Below are 22797 nucleotides of genomic sequence, written 5' to 3'. Positions count from 1 at the left end.
CGATCCAAGGATCAATTGAGGAAACGCTGGTCAGACCTGAAATTGAGGGAGCACGATCAGTACAGAAGAATCAAGAGCGTGCTGCAAAAAAGTAAGTATTTTGTCATGTGTTCCTATTCTTCTTCTTAACGTTCATGCTGCTCCATGTGCTTTTCATTACTGTTGTACATTTTAAAATGGCAACTTTCATGTTCATGGGCACAGTAATCGGTCGTAGGAAACATCGTTCGTTCGCCCACTTATAAGATATTTTTGGCAGATATAGGTTAACTACATTTGTTCATGAAGAAAAAAGGGGAAAAAAAAAGGGGATGAGGCAACCCTGGGACTTTTAAGGTGCTTGTATTCTAGGATAAATGGAGTAGATAAACATGTACAATTTATCCATAAAAAGATTTATTTTATTATTTATTACAGTTAATATAAATACACACATAAATACACAGCATAGTTAAAATATATATCTCAATCTCCACATCCAATGATGGACATGGTATACTAAAAATAAAAAGAACATGGATGAGATATAATATTGCATAGTAGAATTAACAAATTACAATAAGAATATATAGATATGTATATGGATAGTATGTCATACATGAACTGAAATCAACTAAAAATATCAGAAAAATCAAACATCAAATAATAATCAAAACATCAATGCATCAGAATTAATGATCTTACCAGGCTGCCAAAAATTGAAAATGAGTTGTATTTAATAAAATATTGCTGATGATTAACATCAGGAATACATCAACATCAAGTAGGTCCCTCACAGCAGAGGTTCCCATCCTAAATGGTCACAGAAGACATGGAATTTGTATATCCTTGATATAAAAGAAAAAAAGGGAAAAATGTAAGGAATCAAATGGGATATCAAATGATTGATGTTAAAAGAGGGGCATCAAAATTGAGCACCATATTAACATGAAGGTTACCTTTAATAGAATCAAAAATTATTTTGCTAGAGGTAGAAACTCCTCATTGCAAGTATAAAGGGCAGAGTTGAATCAGTATGCTATAGAAATCCGTAGCCAGTAATCAAAGGGTCATGGAAAGCATTGATGGTATCCAAGAAAGTGGATATGAAAAGGTGCAGCTGGAGAACAAAAAAGGAAAATATATACTAGTCAAATGAAGTCCATATGTGTAGCCCATTTAGAGATCAAGCAGAGCTAAACACTGGATGCTTACCTGTTGTAATGATTTCAGACAGGCATGGAGTGGGAGAGAAACAACCTCTCCCCCTAGATGGAGAGCCTACGACAGAGGATTGCGGTATACGGCCGCATTCTTATAGTCCTTCCATCCCGGTGGCATCTGACGTCACCACCGGGATGCGGACATGTGATGAGGAAGCCCAGGAGGGTGGATGGACAGGAGGGGTGGAGGCATTGTGATGTGATGCTGACCACGTCATTGACTGCAGTGCGCATGCGCCAAATGAAAGAATGTGTAAAGCACATCATTAAGATGGCGGAGGCCAGAGATGCCATCTCAAAGATGGGACAAAGTCAGAGCAAAGTACAATAAGCCAAACAAGTTCCTTTTCAAAGCGAGGCCAATAGCGCCATCTTGAAAAAGGAAAAAAGTAAAAAAATACTAAAGTATATTATAATCAATCTAAAGATGGCACATTCAGAATGACTACAAAAAATTATACAGTCCACCACATAACCATCACCGGGACTGAAACCTCTAGGGCTCCCAAGTAGAGGGCGATTGATTACTCGCACCTTTCATTGGGTGCCCCTGGCGTCAGTGTGACCAAAAATATAGGGACGGGAATCCAATGATTGAGAGCTCAAATGATGCTTAATGTTACATTAATTAGGTTATTCACAAATGATTTTAATATTGGAGGCAGCCTAAACAGGAGTAGTATCAAATATATAGGGAAGAACATGTATAAATATACAATATTGAAATAAACATATATGTTGAAAAAAGAAAACAAAAAAAAAAACAGAAACAGGAAAGAAAAAAGTTAAAATTTAATTATTAATTATAAATAATATTTACAGAAAGGGTTTAAAGCTAAATGCATCATTGAGGCCTGGATATTTTAATGCTAATAGATCATGTATCCAACATGCCTCTCTCTGTAAAAGTAACTTGTCATAATCACCTCCCCTGTCACCAGGGGGATGTGCTCTAGGGCAAAAAAATGCATGTTGCTACTATCAAAATTATGATGTAATCCAATATGCCCACTTATCGGGGTTTCCATTCTTTTTTTATGTATCAGGGCAACATGGTCCCTTATTCGACAAAAAAAAAGTTGTTTGGTCTTGCCAATGTAAAACATTTGACATTCACACTGCATGATGTATACAATGCCTATTGATTGGCATGTTACCGAAAAGTTAGGTTTAAATAAGTGGCCATTGGGGAGCAAAATGCTATGTGCTGCGTGGATGAATCTACAAAAATTGCATTTGTGACAGGCTCTGCTGCCCTTTGTAGATTCGCCAGGAACCTTTGTTTGAAAATCATAATGGCTGTGTACCAGGGTATCTCTGTGAGATCGAGAATGCCTGAAAGTAATTTCAGGGTATGGTTTCAGATGTTTGGAGACTTTTTCATCTCCCATCAGGAGGTACCAATATTTACTCATAATTTCTCGCACCTGTCGGTGCGGACCTGAGAACCTGGTGATAAGTCGAACACCTGGATTTGACTTCTTGGGCTTAGGGTCATGTATGAGAGAGGCTCTATTTTGGTTTTTGGCCCTCAAGTAGGCTTTCTTGAGGCATTTGTTGCTGTAGCCTCGTTTATGCAAACAAGACCGAAGCAATTTGGCCTCCCTTTCAAAGTCAGAATCTGCACTACAATTTCATTTGATTCTTAAATATTGCCCATAGGGCACATTTGTTACAAGAGATACAGGATGCGAGCTAGAAGCGTGGAGTAAGGAATTACCTGCGGAAGGTTTTCAATATAGGGTTGTTCCTATACTCCCATCTTTGTTAACCAAAATTTGAACATCCATAAATGTTAAATTCTGTTGGCTGAGTTCAAATGTAAATTTGAGATTGTATTTGTTAATCTTTAAGCTATCAAGGAATGAGAGAAGAGTATCCTTAGTTCCCACCCAAATGAAAAAAATGTCATCAATGAACCTTCTTCACACCGGAATCTGTTCAAAGCAAGTTTGCATATCACCTCTAAAAAATAATTCACGCTCCCACCCCCCCAAATACAGGTTGGCATAGGTGGGGGCACATTTGGTCCCCATAGCTAATCCCTGTACCTGGAGGTAGTGGGAGCCGCCAAATAGAAAAATGTTGTTTGAGAGAATGAATAAAAGCAAATCTAGAATTAATTTATTGTACTGCTTTGGTGCCTCAGGGTTTTCAGAAATTAAGCCCTCCACAACATCCACCCCCAACTGGTGGGGGATAGAGTTGTAGAGGGCTTCAATGTCGAGTGCCACCAACCAAGAGCCCTGGGGAATGAAAATTCCATCCAGAGTATGAAGGAGATCACTAGTGTCCTGGAGGTAGGACACCATTCCCTCAACATGGGGTCTTAAAAAATCATCAATTAGCTGGCTAGCAGTTTCAGTGAGGCAGCCGTTCCCAGAAACAATGGGGCGGCCGGGAGGTTTAATTGGATTTTTATGAATCTTAGGAAGTGCGTATAGGGTCGGTTTTTGATGGGAGGTTACATTTAAGAATTCCCAAGTATTTTTGTTGATAAGACCTTTTTGATAGGCCGAACCAATCAAATGTTGATAGCGAGTAGTTGTTAGAGTGAGATGGTTGGGAGATACCTTACGGTACCATTCACGATTGCGGACTATGGCCATAACCATGGATTCATATTGACAATTGTCCATAATTACTAAATTTCCACCCTTATCGGAGGGTTTGATCGTAATATTTTTATTTTGCTGTAAAGATTTAAGAGCCTCCATTTGGGGGGGAGTCAAATTAGATTGGGACAGGTCTTTCCATTTCGTCTTAATGATTTCTTTAGTCACTGGACTTGTAAAAGCCCATACATTGGGATTTCCTTGTAGGGTTGGAAAATTGCGAGACTTAAGTTTGTAGTCTTTAGGTTTGGAGATAATTGAGGAAGGAGGACAGGGTGAAGGTGGGGGGGAGAGGGATCCGGACCAGACAAAAGATCCTCAGCATCGAGGAAATCGGTCTCCTCAAGGCCCCCCTCCTTCCACAGCTCCATCAAGTCCTCCATATCTTTAATGTAATCAATGGTTATGCCCTTCCAGAGAGGATTGTCCAGAGCATGACCTTGTGTTGGATTATCAGACTTATATAGAATTTTGAGCATGAGTTTTCTGGAAAATAAATTGAGGTCTTTAATTAACTCGAATTGGTCCACCCTTTGTGTGGGACAAAAGGTCAGACCAAGATTCAACACAGAAATTTATTCTGCTGAAAGAGGATAGGAAGACAAATTGATCACCTTGAATTGGTTTTCAATAACTTGGGATTCCCTGGATCTGCGTTCCCTGTCTTTTTGGACTCCGATACTGGTTGGGAGAAAATGGGTGCTGGACGAAAATCCAATTGTGAAGGAATAGAATTAACATTGCTTACCTGTGTATTGGAGACCAGTGTTGGTACAATATTTGTTAAACAAGTGTTAGTGATTGATTCAATGTGACCTGGTGCGTTAGTGGAAGAGGTTCTAGCAGCACCTGCTCGAGTGACCATAGGTGCTTTGGTGCCGGGAATGCGTCTGACAGTGCCTGTGAGTGTGTTCTCTTTGAGATGTTTGGGATTCACAGATCCCTGAAATTTGGTAATTCGGGTGAAATCCTGTGCCTGTGAAGAAGAAACAGAGGAAGCAGAGGAAGGAGTCAGAATCATTAGGTTCACTAGTTAATTACCTAGGAGAACGTGTTTGATTATTACATCTTCTACCTTTATTGTAGGTTTGGGCCCAATTGTAGGCCTGCTTATTGTCATAGGACAATTTGTCCCTGACAAATGTATTTTCTTTAGTTTTTAAAATTTCTGCAACATAAATTTCTAAATTATTTTTTAAAATATTCTCACGTGCAAGGAAGAGCCCATCCATGGTGATCAATTGATTATCATCATATAATTTTTCAATTTCTTTATCTAGAGCATATCCCCCCTAGTGACAGGGGAGGTGATTATGACTAGTTACTTTTACAGAGAGAGGCACTTTGGATACATTATCTATCAGCATTAAAATATCCAGGCCTCAATGATGCGTTTAGCTTTAAACCCTTTCTGTAAATATTATTTATAATTAATAATTAAAACTTAAACTTTATTTCTTTCCTGTTTCTGTTTTTTTTTGTTTCTTTTTTTCAACATATATATTTTTTAATATTGTATATTTATATATGTTCTTCCCTATATATTTGATACTACTCCTTTTCAGGCTGTCTCCAATATTAAAATCATTTGTGAATAACCTAATTAATGTAACATTAAGCATCATTTGAGCTCTCATTCATTGGATTCCGTCCCTATATTTTTGGTTCACACGGATGCCAGGGGCACCCAATGAAAGGTTTGAGTAATCAATCACCCTCTACTTGGGAGCCCTAGAGGTGTCAGTCCCGGTGATGGTTATGTGGTGGACTGTATAATTTTTTTGTAACATTCTGAATGTGCCATCCTTAGATTGATTATAATATACGTTAGTATTTATTTACTTTTTTACCTTTTCAAGATGGCGCTATTGGCCTTGCTTTGAAAAGGAACTTGTTTGGCTTTTTGTACTTGCTCTGACTTTGTCCCATCTTTGAGATGGCGTCTCTGGCCTCCGCCATCTTAATGACGTGCTTTACACATTCCTTCATTTGCGCATGCGCACTGCAGTCAATGACGCAGTCAGCATCACATCACAATGCCTCCATCCCTCCTGATGTTTTAGGCAGAATCTAAAACACACAAAAATTGGACCATTTTCTCGTGTTTTTTTTAATTAAAAAAAAAATTTAAAGTATTTTAAAAGCCAAATTTTTCAGATGCACACAGTGTGTCAACATGGTCTATATGCCATCAAGGGTTATCAATGTATGTGTTTTGTGGGTGCAACCCCTTTCTCCCAACTCAATTAGGTGAGAGGAAGGGGTTGCACCTCCAAAACACGTCCATTGATCGCCCATGATGGGAGTTAGCACATGTTGACATTAGGCACGGGATCAGGAGGGAAATCCCCAGTTTGAATTCCAATTTGTGTGTATCTTCAAAATTTGGCTTTTACAGGGGTGACATCACCCCATCTGATGAAGGCAATATCAACACAGTTTGGACATACTAATGTCTGATATTGCCTTCACTTTATCAAAGTTGAACTTTGTAAGTTCTTGAGTTGTGTATGTCATGCTTTGAAACATGCCTGTTTAACCAAAAAAAGGATATTTACAATGTGAAAAAAAAAAATATATACACCAAAGATGTTGGTTTGTTCCAAAACCCTTTTCTAATGCACATGTGAATGTGCTTTGAGTAAAATGTTTTCTACTCAACAATGTGTGGCTTCTTTCAATGCTCAATAGCAATTTTTGTAGTAAGCTGGTGTTTACAGTGACAATGGGGGTTATTTACTAAAGCGAAATCCACTTTGCACTACAAGTGCAGTTTCAGTGCAGTTTCATGTGCACTTTTAAGTGCACTTGGAGTGCAAAGTGGATTTTCCTTTAGTAAATAACTCCCACAGTGCTTTCTAATTTTCCACAATCACGCCATTTTCATCACTCCACAAAATTAATTCATGGTGCTGAAAATGATGAATATTTTTGTCAGTAATGCATTACATACATTAACAACAAAAACAAGATGTGTGTAGCAGACCCACAACATAATAGTTAGCTGAAGAAGTGATTGTCACCTCATGTATCAAATAAATTACATTTGCACTATTGAAGAAAATGTCCAAAAAGAAAAGCCCATTGGAGAACCTAGGAGACAGCTAAAAGAAACCCAGGCAGTAAATCAAAGGAAATCATCTTTCAGCTTAAGTTCAAAAATTGTTGATAAAATGTTTCTTAAACAGTTTCTGGCATATCAATGGCCCCCCTACCCACAAAGTACTCAATATACGTCTGTCTTACTTCGCAGGTGCTTTGGGGGGGCAAGCCAGGACAGCCAGCTTCAAGCACCATCAGGGTTTCTTGTTGAAGTCCGGCCTCAGGCCCAACTGAGGCCACATAGTTCATTGAATTTCTCTTTAAATAGTTGTGTAGAATGCAGCATGCAAGGATTATCTGGTTAAGTTTATATTCTGCCATGTAGATTGGCGTAAGGAATAGGCGGAACCGGCTGGCCATTATCCCTAAAGCGTTCTCCACCACTTTTCTGGCTCTGGCCAGATGGTAGTTATAAACCCTCTGGTCCGGGGTAAGGGTCCTCATGGCTTTAAAATGGCCGGCTGGTCAGAACAAACTAACAGAAAGCACTGAAAAACAGAAAGGCCGGAGCTGAAAATCAGAAACGAGCGGACAAGAACGCACTGAAAATCAAATATGTAATATAAATACGAACCCACAAGCACAAACTGAAGAACAGTAATGATCATAAAAGCAGGAGGCTGAAAAGTGCGAATCGTCTGTCACCAAACTTCTACTAACATGAGATTAGCGGAAGGAACCCAAAGGGTGGCACACTTGGTATTGAACTTCCTCTTTCTAGTGCCGTTGTACGTGTTGTACATCACCGCGTTCTTAACGTTTGGAATTTCCAACCAACTTTGTGTGACCGTGTGTATGCAAGACAAGTTTGAGACAACACCCGTCGGAAAAAAACATGGATTTTGTTGTCGGAATGTCCGATCGTGTGTACGAGGCATAAGAGTGTATTTATTTAAACTGGAGTTCTGAAACTTTCTCTATTTCTGCTTACCATATCACCAATCACATTCAAACCTCCAATGCAGGTTTGATTGGTGGCTGTGAAAAACCTACAGGCATTTTTACATTGGATATATTGTATGTATGAAGCATCATGAATGTAGTGTGTGTTCCAATATCACAGGTAAGTACCTTCTAATAACTTCAGATTACAGAGAGTGAGGTGGACATGTGCAATACAGCAATGGCTGCAGACATGCACAAAACACTGCCTATGCCGTTTACAATATCTTACAAAAGTGAGTACACCCCTCACATTTTTGTAAATATTTTATTATATCTTTTCATGTGACAACACTGAAGAAATAAGATACTTTGCTACAATGTAAAGTAGTGAGTGTACAGCTTGTATAACAGTGTCAATTTGCTGTCCCCTTAAAATAACTCAACATACAGCCAAATTTGACGCAAACACCGTTAAAGTCTTTGGGACACGAATGTGAAAAATCAAAAGTGCAAATTTTAAGGGTTAATATGCAAGTTATTGTCATAAAAAGTGGTTGGGGACCTGGGTCCTGCCCCAGGGGACATGTATCAATGCAAAAAAAAGTTTTAAAAACGGCCGTTTTTTTGGGAGCAATGATTTTAATAATGCTTAAAATGAAACAATAAAAGTGAAATATTCCTTTAGCCCGGGTTCACACCTATGCGAATTAGATGCGGCTTACACCGCATCTAATTCGCAGGACATTTTAAAATACATTCATATGAATGCATCTGGTTCACATATGTGCGTTGCATTCGCACTGCGCATTGCACAAAAAACGTGTGCGTTTTTTGGGCATTGCGGTGCGAACTACAAGCCTATTATCTCCTATGGGAACGCATCTGATTCGCAGATGCATTGCGTTCTGAACAAGGATTTTCTCTTTCTCCTCACTACACCTCCCCCTCTCCCCCCCCCCCTCCCTCCCCCTCTCCCTGCTCTCTAATCCTGAGCAAAAACGCAATGAATCCGTTGAACAGGAGATTGTTATCTCCCCAGTGAAACCTGAGCTTCAATTCGCACCGCACATGTGTGAAACCAGGCTTAAATTTCATAATGTAACAAGTTATCGGCACAAAATAGTGACAGCTGTATCCATATCAACAGTTATGTACAGAAATGAATTTTGGGAAATTATCATTAATATTGAAAAAAAAAAAAAAAAAACATATATATATATATATATATATATATATATATATATATATATATATGAGTCCGTGTTGTGACGCTACAAGTGGAGGGGGCAAAAATACTGTGTGAAGTCCACATTCAGGGCAACCTTCCGATAGGGGTTAAAGCCTTTATCCCAAAAGTACTGCAAAAACAAGAAAGAGGAGGCGCCTCTGGGTGCAGACGTTTAAAACAATTTATTAAAAAGCAGCAACAGCTGGTAATACACTCACATTTGTGTGGTGGATATCAAACATAGCAATGTCCCAGGTCAATCCAGGGGGTCCGTGGAGTCATCTCTCTCGGCTGGTAGATGTAGGGGGTCTGGGCAGTCTCAAAGCGCTGGATGTCCTCGGCCGAACAGCGGAGACAAGCACCAGAACGAGGCTTGGGTTACAGCCGATCCTGTCGAGGGATGATGACGTCACACGATGTGCGACGTGTTTCCTAAGCTAGCATGCCGTGAGTGGTGTGACGGCGGCGCTCCTTTGTCAAGCTGATTGGCTGGGAGCTGAACAGGATGTTTATATGTGAGACAATGATGTGGAGGAAAGCGGGATGGGGAATGATGGGAAGGGAAGGGGAAGGAGAGGGGGGGTGGCCAGAGGTCCTGTGTATAGAAGTGTCAGCAGTGGAGGAGTTGGACAGAAGATGATGCAGGATGGGGAAAGGAAGGAACGAAGGGGAAAGAGTGAACAAATAATAAATGGAGAGAAGGCGGAAAAAGTATAATGGATTAGAAAAGTAAAAACATGAAAATGTAAAACAATATAAAAAAATGTATAAAAATAAAGATAAAAATAAATATAAAGGACGGCTGCAAAGTAGAAAAAAGATGACATGTGCATAAGAAATTTAGTATAGGGAATTATATATGGGGAGGATGACCATGACTGTATGTGTCTTAAAATAGACACAGAGAAAGTGTATATGCAGACATATGTATATGGAATATGGAAGCGATAAGAAATGTGCTGCATATCCTAATGGTATATGTTAGCCCATTAATGAGTGGATTAAAATCGATGTATGGCTTACAAATTAATATTAAAGGGGAAATGATAACCATATAAACTAGAGGGCATGTGTAATTATGAGTGCATGGTATATGGCGTGGGTGGGTAATATATGCATGGGTGGTTAATATATGCATATACTGATGCACATCCCCACAAATAATATGAAAATATAAAAAATACAAAAAAATATACAGAGGCGGGAAAAAAAAAAAAAGGGGGGAGAAAAGAGAAGAGGAAGACGGTATATATGCATACACATAAATACACCTATGTATATACATATGTATGCGCATACACATGTATGGAGGGGGGAAAAAGAGAATACACACACATGTGTGTACACATCTGCATGGAAGAGGGGGAATAAAGGAAAAGGCAACCGGGGGGGGGGAGAGAAGGAGGGGGGGAGGGGAAAGATTAAGGGGGGGGAAGGAAAAATTACCCTCTTTATTCATCATTATTGAATTTCCCCCTACCCTTAATCTTTCCCCTCCCTCCTCCTTCTCTCCCCCCCCCGGTTGCCTTTTCCTTTACTCCCCCTCTTCCATGCAGATGTGTACACACATGTGTGTGTATTCTCTTTTTCCCCCTCCATACATGTGTATGCGCATACATATGTATATACATAGGTGTATTTATGTGTATGCATATATACCGTCTTCCTCTTCTCTTTTCTCCCCCCCCTTTTTTTTTTTCCTGCCTCTGTATATTTTTTTTTATTTTTTATATTTTCATATTATTTGTGGGGATGTGCATCAGTATATGCATATATTACCCACCCATGCATATATTACCCACCCACGCCATATACCATGCACTCATAATTACACATGCCCTCTAGTTTATATGGTTATTATTTCCCCTTTAATATTAATTTGTAAGCCATGCATCGATTTTGATCCACTCATTAATGGGCTAACATATACCATTAGGATATGCAGCACATTTCTTATCGCTTCCATATACCATATACATATGTCTGCATATACACTTTCTCTGTGTCTATTTTAAGACACATACAGTCATGGTCATCCTCCCCATATATAATTCCCTATACTAAATTTCTTATGCACATGTCATCTTTTTTCTACTTTGCAGCCGTCCTTTATATTTATTTTTATCTTTATTTTTATACATTTTTTTATATTTTTTTACATTTTCATGTTTTTACTTTTCTAATCCATTATACTTTTTCCGCCTCCTCTCCATTTATTATTTGTTCACTCTTTCCCCTTCGTTCCTTCCTTTCCCCATCCTGCATCATCTTCTGTCCAACTCCTCCACTGCTGACACTTCTATACACAGGACCTCTGGCCACTCCCCCTCTCCCTCCCCTTTCCTTCCCATCATTCCCCATCCCGCTTTCCTCCACATCATTGTCTCACATATAAACATCCTGTTCAGCTCCCAGCCAATCAGCTTGACAAAGGAGCGCCGCCGTCACACCACTCACGGCGTGCTAGCTTTGGAAACGCTTCGCACATCGTGTGACGTCATCATCCCTCGACAGGATCGGCTGTAACCCAAGCCTCGTTCTGGTGCCTGTCTCCGCTGTTCGGCCGAGGACATCCAGCGCTTTGAGACTGCCCAGACCCCCTACATCTACCAGCCGAGAGAGATGACTCCACGGACTCCCTGGATTGACCTGGGACATTGCTATGTTTGATATCCACCACACAAATGTGAGTGTATTACCAGCTGTTGCTGCTTTTTAATAAATTGTTTTAAACGTCTGCACCCAGAGGCGCCTCCTCTTTCTTGTTTTTGCTTTAAATTTCATACCTGGGGGGTAAAGTGGCACATTTTTCCTGTGTTTAGAACAGTCCCTGCACAAAATTACAGTACATTTCTAAAGGAAAAAAGTAATTTAAAAGTAATAGCGGCTATAGTGAATTGTCGATGGGAGAAATCAAAAGTGCTAATTTTAAGGGTTAATATGCAAGTTATTGTCATAAAAAGTGCCCCAAGGGACATGTATTAATGCAAAAAAGTTTTAAAAACGTCTGTTTTTTCGGGAGCAGTGATTTAACAATGGTTAAACTGAAACAATAAAAGTGAAATATTCCTTTAAATTTCATACCTGGGGGGTGTCTATAGTATGCCTGTAAAGTGGCACATTTTTCCCATGTTTAGAACAGTCCCTACACAAAATGACATTTCTAAATGAGGCATTTCTAAAGAAAAAAAGTTGTTTAAAAGTTATAACGACTATAGTGAATTGTCGGGGCCCGGCAATACAGATAAAAGTCATTGAAAAAACGGCATCGGATCCCCCCAGTCCATTACCAGGCCCTTTGGGTCTGGTATGACTATTAAGGGGAACCCCAAACCAAAATTAAAAAAAAATTGTGTGGGGGGTCCCCCCAAATTCCATACCAGGCCCTTCAGGTCTGGTATAGATATTAACCAGTTACCAACCGGCCCATAGCCGAATGACGGCTGCAGGGCGGTTGGATAACTCTGGGAGGACGTACTATGACGTCCTCCCAGAATTTCCCTCTCGCGCGCCCCCTGGGGCGCGCACCCGAACACATCCGTGACGGATCCTCTGGACCCGGCGCATCACGGATCCCGGTAAATGGCCGCTGATCGTGGCCGTTTACCATGTGATCGCGCCGTCAAATGATGGCGCGGTCACATGTAAACAGACCGGCATCATCTGATGACGCCGGTTCCTCTCCTCCCCTCCTGTGTACCGATCGGTACACAGTGAGCAGGGAGGGGGATGGATGGATGTCTGCAGCGCTGTGGGCTGTATGTGTAGTGCCCACAGCGCTGCACAGAGACATCCATCCATCCATCCATCCATGCTCAGCCATCCCTCACTACTATGCAATGCTGTGCAATACTCTGCAATACCCCCACAATACTCTGCAATACCCCCACAATACTCTGCAATACCCCCACAATACTCTGCAATGCTGTGCAATACTCTGCAATACCCCCACAATACTCTGCAATGCTGTGCAATACTCTGCAATACCCCCACAATACTCTGCAATCTGTGCAATACTCTGCAATACCCCCACAATACTCTGCAATGCTGTGCAATACTCTGCAATGCTGTGCAATACTCTGCAATGCCCCCACAATACTCTGCAATGCTGTGCAATACTCTGCAATGCCCCCACAATACTCTGCAATGCCCCCACAATACTCTGCAATACCCCCACAATACTCTGCAATGCTGTGCAATACTCTGCAATGCCCCCACAATACTCTGCAATGCTGTGAAATACTCTGCAATGCCCCCACAATACTCTGCAATGCTGTGCAATACTCTGCAATGCTGTGCAATACTCTGCAATGCTGTGCAATACTCTGCAATGCCCCCACAATACTCTGCAATGCCCCCGCCATACTCTGCAATGCCCCCCGCCATACTCTGCCATGTCCCCGCCATAATCTGCCATGCCCCCACCACACCCCGCCATACTCCGCAATACCCCGCCATACCCCGCCATACCCCGCCATACCCCGCCATACTCCGCAATACCCCGCAATACCCTGCCATACCCCGCCATACTCCGCAATACCCCGCCATACCCTGCCATGCTGAGCCATGCTCAGCTGTACTCGCCCTCTGTATGTGGCCAGGCTGTGGAAGTCTCACACATGTGGTATCACCGTACTCAGGAGGAGCAGGAGAATCTATTTTGGGGTGTCATTTTTGGAATGTACATGTTATGTGGTAGAAATATTGTATAAATGGACAACTTTGTGTTAAAAAAAAAAAAGTGTTTTAACCACTTCCCGCCCGCCGGCCGTCATACAACATCCTTGACTTTGTGCGGGGATATCTGAATGATGGTTGCAGCTACAGGCATCATTCAGATATCAGCTTTTTCAGCCGGCGATTCCCTACACCATGAGAATGATCATAGCAGCTGTTCCATTGCTTGATCGTTCTTACGGGAGGCGAGAGGGGATGTCCCCCCCCCGCGCTTCTACCGACTCACCGCTACGATCGAAGCCAGGATCGTTTTTTTTTTTTTTTTAATTTCAGGCTTCCCAGCCTAGAGGTGAGATGTGGGGTCTTATTGACCCCATATCTCACTGTAAAGAGGACCTGTCATGCCATATTCCTATTACAAGGATGTTTATATTCTTTGTAATAGGAATAAAAGTGGTCAATTTTTTTTTTTTTTGGAAAAAAGCATCAAACTAAAATAAATAAAGTAAAATTAACAATAAAAAAAAAAAAAAATTTTTAAAGCGCCCCTGTCCCTGTGTGCTCACATGCAGAAGCGAACGCATACGTAAGTCCCGCCCACATATGAAAACGGTGTTCAAACCACACATGTGAGGTATCACTGCGATCGGTAGAGCAAGAGCAATAATTTTGGCCCTAGACCTCCTCTGTAACTCAAAACATGTAAGCCATTGTATTCTCTAGGGTCTTTGCTAAAAAAACATATATAATGTTTTGGGGTTCTATGTAATTTTCTAGCTAATAAATGATGATTTTTACATGTAGGAGAGAAATGTCAGAATTGGCCTGGGTGCTCCAGAACGCCTGAAGGTGCTCCCCTGCATGTTGGGTCTCTATATGTGGCCACACTGTGTAAAAGTCTCACACATGTGGTATCGCCGTACTCGGAAGTAATAGTAGAATGTGTTTTGGGGTGTAATTTGTGGTATGCATATGCGGTGTGTGAGAAATAACCTGCTAATATGACAATTTTGTGGGAAAAAAAAAAAGTAAAAAAAAAACCTTGATTTTGCAAAGAATTGTGGGAAAAAATGACAACTTCAAAAAACTCACCATGCATCTTTCTAAATACCTTGGAATGTCTTCTTTCCAAAAAGGGGTCATTTGGGGGGTATTTGTACTTTTCTGGAATCTTAGGGTCTCAAGAAATTAGATAGGCCGTCAGTAATTCAGGTGTGATCAATTTTCAGATATTCGCACCATAGCTTTTGGACTCTATAACTTTCACAAAGACCAAATAATATCCACCGATTTGGGTTAATTTTATCAAAGATATGTAGCGGTATAAATTTTGGCCAAAATATATGAAGAAAAATTACTAATTTGCAAAATATTATAACAGAAATTAAGAAAAATGTATTTTTTTTCTTTTACGGCGCAAAAAATAAAGAACCCAGCAGTGATTAAATACCACCAAAAGAAAGCTCCATTTGTGTGAAAAAAAGGACAAAAATTTCATATAGATACAGTGTTGCATGACTGAGTAATTGTCATTCAAAATGTGAGAGCACCAAAAGCTGAAAATTGGTCTGGTTAGGAAGGGGGTTTAAGTGCCCAGTTGTCAAGTGGTTAAGGGGAACCCTGCACCATTTTTTTTTTAAATGGCGTAGGGGTCCCCAGGTGCCAGGATTCTAAGGACCTCCTGATTTTGGTTAATAAGGGGCTATAATTAAGGGCGTACAGGTCAAGTAAACGTTGTGGGATCTCAGTACCCAAATATGTGATCGATTTAGTTTGCCAAGGAAAAGAGAAGTTACTTTGGAGGGTAGAAAGGACATGTTTAGGTAGGGAAATATTTAAGGCCTCAGTTTTAGAGATATTTAATTTAAAGTTGCTAAATGACCTGTCAGGGCTGGGCTCAGCCCTTCCTTCTCTGAGCTGGCCACTCAGCTGTCGGCTAATTGCCAGCTCCTATCGCTCCACAGTGACTCACCTGTTGATGATATCCTGCTTGTCAGTCCTGCCTACGGCCCAGAGATCATCTGGGCCGTCTGGCCCAGATGATCTCTGCCTTCGCCTTGGTCACAGAGACTATCTCCTGGGTTCCTGTTAAAGACTTGCTTGGCTGACATTCCTTCTGTCTCCAGATCCTGTTTGCTGTTCCATTGTACTGTTCCCTGGCTTCCTGATTTTCTGGCTTGTCTGACTATTCATTCCGGTTACCGAACTTTGGCTATGTTTTGACTACGTTTGTTCTATTTACTTTTATTATTAAACAAGTGTGATTTGACTGTACTTCTGTCTCGGTCTGATTCATGGTTTCTGACATGACCCAAATCTATTAAGATTATTCAAAAATGACGGAATGCTAATATGGTGCTGGGTGATATAAAGCAAAAGATCATCTGCGTAAATAGATAAATTACAGGTGGCAGAGGGCATTTGAATATCATGGATTGAGTCGTTGTTCTGGATAGCTTGTGCTAAATGTTCAAAAACTATTACAAATAAGAGAGAGGGAAGAGGGCCCTGCCTCGTGCCATTAGTTATAGGGAATTTATCAGACCATGTCCCATTAGCGAGAACTACAGTCAAAGTTGAAGAGTATAAGGATATTATTTTGGAAAGGATTCCAGGGCATAGATCTATCTGGTGTAAAGAAAAGTGGAGGAATGACCAATTGACCCTGTCAAATGCCTTTTCTGCATCACAAGCCAGAAGGCAAGCCGGGATGTTATGCTGATGGACATAAGAGAGGGGAGGGTCCTGGCTGTGTTATCCCTTGCTTCGCGACTGGGGATGAAACTGACCTGGTCCCTATGGATCAAATCTGTTAAGAGTGGGGCTAAATGATTAGCAGTCATTTTAGAGAATAGCTTCAAATCCACATTTAATAGAGAGGTGGGTTTGTAGTTGTCGCATATCGAGTGGTCTTTCCCCGGTTTGGGTGTGACTGCGATCTGGGCTCATAAAAGTAAAGGAGAGAGAATAATTGATTACCTCAAAAGCTCTCGTCAACACAGGAGTGAGTAGGGGAGCAAAGGTCTCATAGAAATGGGGAGAACCCATCTGGGTTCCTCTGCATCATGCTCTGATATGGTAGGTAATTCCATTTCTTGAATGTAAGCAGGCATATGTGGTGCTCCCCATGTGGGGGGTAAGTTGTATAAAGAGGAGAAAATTGTCTAAATTCAGATACCATTTCTGAGCTTTTGTGTAATTTGGTATTAGAAGTCGTGAGAAGGTAAGGGATCAATACTCTATGTTATCTAGGGTGTATGGTATGCGATAGGCCTCAAAAGAGCCCAGCGTGCATTAGAAAGTTCAACTAATATAGTAGGGTCTAATGTGCATTTATAAGTAGACTCAAGCAAGGAAATGAACCACCTCCCGCCTGCCATATTGTTAATTGACGGGCGGGGGCTCTCTCATTCATTTGACGTTGTCCCACTCTCTGCAGGTGCGCAAACACAGCAATTGGTGGTGCACTCTGTCTCTGGGATATAGCTCATCACCAATCTTGATAAAGAGCCGATGATGAGGCTCTTTACCCATGTGATTAGCTGTGTCCAATCACAGCTGATCACATAAACAAGGAAATTCCAGTTATTGGTGTTCCTTTCCTCACACTGACAGCAAGTGAGGAGAGGAGAGCCGATCAGTGGCATTTCCTCACAGGGGACATTTGCAAAGATAATCAGGGCACTGATTATCAGTGCCCTGATAATCAGTGCAGCCCCAACAGTGCCCAGCAATGATACTAATCAGTACCCAGCAGCGATGCCGATCAGTGCCCATCAGTGATGCCAGTAAGTGCTGCCTTTCAGTGTCCATCAGTGCCACCCATCAATACCCATCAGTGCTGCCAATCAGTGCTGCCTATCCGTGCTGCCAATCAGTGCCGCCTATCAGTGCTGCCTATCAGTGTCCATCAGTGCCACCTATCAGTGCCCATCAGTGCTGCATATCAGTGCCACCTATCAGTGCTGCATATTAGTGCCTCTTCATCAGTGCCACCTCATCAGTGCCCTTTAGTGCTGTGTCATCAGTGCTGCTCTATCAGTGCCCATCAGTGCAGCCTATCAGTGCCCATCAGTGCAGCCTCATCAATGCACATCAGTGAAGGAGAAAAACTACTTATTTACACAATTTTGTAACAGAAACTAACTAATTTTTTCAAGATTTTCGGTCATTTTTCTTTTTTTTCTGCAAAAAAGAAAAAACCCAGTGGTGATTAAATACTACCAAATGAAAGCTCTATCTGTCTCACAAAAAATGATAAAAATTTTGTCTGTGTTGCATGACCACGCAATTGTCATTCAAAGTGCAACAGCATTGAAAGCTGAAAATTGGCCTGGGCAGGAAGGGGATAAAAGTGCCCAGCAGGCAATTAGTTAAAGTTAATAGGCGCCTAATGTGAGCTGTACATTCCCATTTCAGTCTAGAGCCATGCTGGATGAAAATGCCCCGTAGGACACATTTCAACACTTCCCATTTGATCATAGGGTGCGTTTGACCATTAGCATTAACACAGTCTCTGATAGCCTGAGATATCAAATGTGAACATGCCAAGTCAATCAAGAGATTATCATTCAAGCTGTCCCCTGGTGGTCTTAGGTAGTCGGCCTAGTGATAAATGTACCGGAACGTGGTCAGACCACAACCTACGGCCAATCGATGAGGAAGGGTCAAAGTCCAGGAGGGATTGGGACATTATTATATAATCTATCCTCCTGTGTGAAATGTGTGCGGTTGAGAAAAACATGTAATCTTTCTCAGTAGGATGTAACGCTTTCCATACATCTGTCATGGTTAATTGCAAGAGGAGAGAGCAAATCATAGTCAATATAGCTGGTGTGAGGGATGACTTATCAGTTGAGGAGTCCAGTCTTGGGATCAGTGGAATGTTAAGATCTCCCCCTAAAATTAGATTAGTGGTACCGAAAGATTCCAGACGGGCTGTCACAGAGGAGAGGAACCGCAGTTGCTCCTGATTGGGGAAATAAACATTAGCCACAGTGAAGACTGTTTGCATGTATTTCAGTCTCAAAAAAACATAATGACCTTGCGGCTCTATGCATGAGTCTAACACCTCTTTTGATTAAACACAGGTTTAATTAAACCAGACAAGCCTATTTTGCCTTCACCTAACAACTGTAATTTTATTTTCTCCATCAGCTCATCTCCCATAACTATTAGACATGTGCATTCCTTTTCGTCCAAATGCATTTTCGGGCAAATTTTGGGTATGTTCGTTATTGTTTTAACAAACGATAACAAACGTGCAGAATCCGAAAACCAAAAGATTCGACATAAACAAATGCTTTATTTTCGTTTTGGTTGTGACAACAGTTCGATATAGATAGGAGATTCGACATGACGCTGACAATAGCGATCTGTGTCCATCGAACCTGTGGTTGAATGTGCCTAACCTTAGCTCTATTAGTCCAAGATTATTCTACATAGAGAGAAAAGATTCGACATAGAGATCAAAGATTCGACATAGAGATAAAAGATTCAACATTATAGAGACAATAGCAAAAAAGGTCGAATGTGCCTAACTTAACTCTATTAGTCCAAGATTATTCAACATAGAGAGAAAAGATTGGACATGAAGATTCAACGAAGCAGTCGCCACGAGAGGACATTTATAGTCAAATGCTCCGTCCATAGGCTATAGAAGAATTCTAATGTTGGTTGACTAGTAATAATAATTAATAAATATAATTATTACTAGTGTCATACAACATTAGAATTCTACTATAGCTTGTAGAGGGAACATTCGACCGGAAATGTACGATTGCAGCATCGTACAGTTTAGCTGCTCCGTCGAATCTTCTTAGAATATTCGACAGACACCATAAGCCTTCATTGACAGACTCGATCTTAATTAAATTGGATTTTCGGACGAACGCATTTTTTAACGAAACAAAATAAATAAAAACAAATTTTGGGAGTAACTAAATAAATTTATTTTTTGGACGAAAATGAAATTCTGAAACGAAATATTTCAATGTGCACATGCCTAATAGCTATTACCTTTTGTATCACTTGAGCCTCTCTCTTAGATTGTAAACTCTATTGAGTAGAGCCCTCTGATTCCTCTTGTATTGAATTATATGGTACCTGTTCTGTCTGCCCTCATGTAAACCCCTGCAAAAGCTGTTGATTCTATATAAATCCCGAGTAATATTAATAATAATTAAAGATCCTGCACTTCAGTTGGGCACCATACCCAAACACTCCACTAATTCATATAACAATGTTTTTTTAGCACATACCCAACCTCCCAAATACAAGAAGACAGGGAGTATGGATGCATATGTGGTCAAAATCACCTAAATAGGGGCACTTTGATATAGAAAATTTGACACCATAGAAACTTACAATGGAAGAGAAAAATATTTTGAGATTAGGATTAAACATTGACCATTCAATACCTTTGGACAAAACAGAACTCATTAAGGATTTTTTTTTTGTTCACGATTAAGCTAAATTTTAAATATACAGTATCACTGAACAAGACTGACAGACAAAAATGGACTTACAAGCACATGAGTGACAAATAATAGGGTTTCACAATGGCCCACTTCCACACCTTACATGATCTTATGAAATTAGTCAACGAAAATGGCACTGAAATTACTATGAGGAGTATACTATGCTAAATGATGCTTCAAAAGTTTGCAACCCAAAGAGTTACACCTCTTGACTTCAAACCTAAGTCTGCTAAATTTCCAGACTTACATTAAAGTCCCAGGGTTTAGGCACTCCTATCTCAAACTGTCAAGGAGATGAAACCCTTACCATCACATAAATTTGACTGCAAAGATCTTACTTGAGAATAACAATGAAAACTCTGTGCCACAGACCTAAGCAAAAACCCAAGGAAAAAAAAAGGCAACACAGATGAATATTTTTATGGCTTCTGGAATCTTCAAAAGGTGCCTAACTTCCACATTTGTGAACATTGATACACTGGATATTAGTTTTGTTTTCTGGTGTTCATTTATTTATTGTGTGCACTTTTACATGTGGCAAACAGTTTAGTATTTTTAGGTCACATTTTTGGCAGTGCGGTCTATATACTGTACATATTTATAGAAATCTTACAAGAGCAGCAGAGATCACTTGCAGCACTACAGCATAGGAAAGACATTATCTACAAACCCCTTGGCAAGGTTGGTAAAATTGTCCTCATGACATCTCAATTTTATAAAGAGCTGTGCCTTAACATTTTGGGCAGTTCTAATTGGTACAAGTGTATTCTGGCCTTTCGTATTGAGTGATACAATTTTGAGTTTCACAATATGTTGAAGGAGACCTATTCTGAGGACTTGCTAGACAAAGATAACTTTAGCTATTTGAATGCCCAATTCCCCAAGATACCAACTTTGTATTGTTTACCAAAGACCCATAAAAGCACATTGAGACCCGTGGGCCAACCGATTGGGGTTGACTTACTATAGCGCCTATGCGGAAAATGCACAAATGCATGGTTACAATTGACTAAAACAGGGTAGGTTTAGTCGGAAAAGGCATTTACTATAGCATGCGGGAAAAAATAGTCGCGAAAACAAATTTACTAATGGTAATAGAAATCAGTGACCGTCTAAATCAGTTTACGTGGTAGGAGCACAGGGATTGCACAAGGAAATAATGTTTAGAGCAGGGATCCTCAAACTACGGCACTCCAGCTGTTGCAGAACTACACGTCCCATGAGGCATTGTAAAACTCTGACATTCACAGACATGACTAGGCATGATGGGAATTGTAGTTCCTGAACAACTGGAGGGCTGTAGTTTGAAGACCCCTGGTTTAGAGCATGATCTCATAGATTAAATGGTTTCTAAACATGTGGTATATTGTTTGTACAGTAGATGATCTACTTTTAAACTTTATCAAAAATGTATGTGAAAACAAAAATATAAGTGAAAGTCTAATGCCCTGTACACACAATCGGACATTGATTGGACATTATGACAACAATCCATCTGATTTTTTCCGACGGATGTTGGCTCAAATTTGTCTTGCATACACACAGAATTTCTGACACCAAGCTCCGATCGCACATATTCCATCGGAAAGTCCGACCGTGTGTACAGGGCATAAGAAGAGATAAATTCCCCCTGTTTATCTGACTATGCACTAGCACAAGCCAAGACAATAAAAATTGTCACAATCATTCCCACATTCAGTTTAACCGCGTGCTATAGTAAATTCAGAAATTTGCGAATGTGCGAACTAACATATTAGCTAATATTTATCTATAAATACACGTTTTAACCATTGATTCTCATTGTACAACTGTTCCCTCCACAAAAACATACATTTTAATTTGGAGATGAACTGTTTAATTCCTAAAATAAATTGTCCTTGCTGGGTTTGTATTTTGCTTCTCATTCCCTTTTTTTAAACAATGCTTGTAATTTTTAATGTGTTCATGTTTTTCTCTCTACCTATATATATTTGTGTATATACTGCCATTTGCTTTGTGTATGCCCAGTGACTTTGCCATTTAGGATATACCTCTTGCTACACTGAGCATGCTCAGTCACTTTGCCATTTGTGATATAGCTCTTGTTACACAGAGCATGCTCAGAGACTGAGCCATTTAGGATATACCTCTTGTTACACTGAACATGCTCAGAGACTTAGTCATTTGACATCGCATAAGTAAATAGTAGATAATGCACTTGGTGCTCTCCATCTCACATAAATCCTAACCAAAACTCCCGCAGCTGTCTTCACAAACCACACACAATTAAATTGATGATGCAAATTTAAAATGAGTAACAATTCTGTGTGTTGTTTAGGATTTCCAAATGATCAGAATTTTAACCACAAAAATCTATTATGTGTACCAACTTCATAAATCCAAATCAAAATGTCATTACCAAAATTCAAAGGGTAACACCACTATTCTACACTCACACACCAATAAACACCAAATATCACAGAATAAATCAAGAAACATAACTCCCGACTGATGTCATTTCCCAACCTATAAGTAAATGTCTAAGTAATGTAGTATTTATGTGTAGGAGGGTTCCACCACCATTGAAAATCTTGTCATATGTTTTCCATGGGGAAGGACAAAAAGCAGCC

Source organism: Aquarana catesbeiana, linkage group LG09 (genome assembly GCF_042186555.1).
Source record: "Aquarana catesbeiana isolate 2022-GZ linkage group LG09, ASM4218655v1, whole genome shotgun sequence".
NCBI classification, from domain to species: domain Eukaryota; kingdom Metazoa; phylum Chordata; class Amphibia; order Anura; family Ranidae; genus Aquarana; species Aquarana catesbeiana.
This window is presented reverse-complemented; position numbering follows the sequence as displayed.